Here is a 782-nt window from a genome sequence, read left to right on the forward strand (position 1 = left end):
TACATGTAGATGTACATGTAGATGCACCATGTAGATGTACATGTACAATGTAGTGGTACAGTAGTATACAAGTTTAGTAGCACATTGTGTGATTGCATGTTAGCTTGAAGAACAGTAATGGCATCACCATTAGTGGTATCACTCCAAAGCTCTCTGCTGTTTTTATTTATTATGAACAATTCACAGAGTTAGTGTTTATTTGATGCGATAGTAAATTGAATGACTAAGTGCATGTAAAGTGAACAACTATAATTGTAATTTACTTTATTTATTTTTACACTTATAGAATATCTAGTACTTACTAATGTAATTAAGCACTCTGGAGAATGCTTGTTCTTGTACTTAAGCACTTATGTTAAAGCTAGGAATTGTGCTTGTGCTGGTACTTCTAACACATTTAAGTGCTTGTGTTTGTGTTTAAGTACATTTCATAGTGCTTGACCCCATATCTGACACGTATAACATAACTTTTCTTTATTCAACTTAAGTTAACCTAGCCTGGCTTCATTGCATGTAATGCCACTTCTGTCAAGTTCCTTCATTCCATTACTGTCACATTTTTATTCTTAACGTGATTTGTAATTAGATTATAACTTAATTGTAGCAAAAATGTTTCACCATCACACTTGTTCATGATAATACAATTAATTTTTTAATTTTCTTTTTGTCTTCTTTTAGGCCTCCTGTAATGAATACACCATTTCAAACTCCTCTCATCAAATTATATTTCTGTTAAATATAGATTTAATTTTGTTTTTACCAAATATTGTTTATCTTACTTA

The 782-nt window shown here is 30.6% G+C and overlaps 1 long non-coding RNA gene across 1 annotated transcript; it reads left to right on the forward strand.

The window, feature by feature from the left end:
- The first annotated feature begins 274 nt into the window (after positions 1 to 274).
- On the forward strand, positions 275 to 778 carry LOC109593367 (uncharacterized). Its single transcript, XR_002190920.1, has 2 exons — positions 275 to 571; positions 679 to 778. It is a non-coding gene; the product is annotated as an uncharacterized LOC109593367 (long non-coding RNA).
- Positions 779 to 782: the final 4 nt, after the last annotated feature.

Source organism: Amphimedon queenslandica, unplaced genomic scaffold, assembly GCF_000090795.2.
Source record: "Amphimedon queenslandica unplaced genomic scaffold, v1.1 AMPQUscaffold_1849_Cont26146, whole genome shotgun sequence".
Taxonomy (NCBI): domain Eukaryota; kingdom Metazoa; phylum Porifera; class Demospongiae; order Haplosclerida; family Niphatidae; genus Amphimedon; species Amphimedon queenslandica.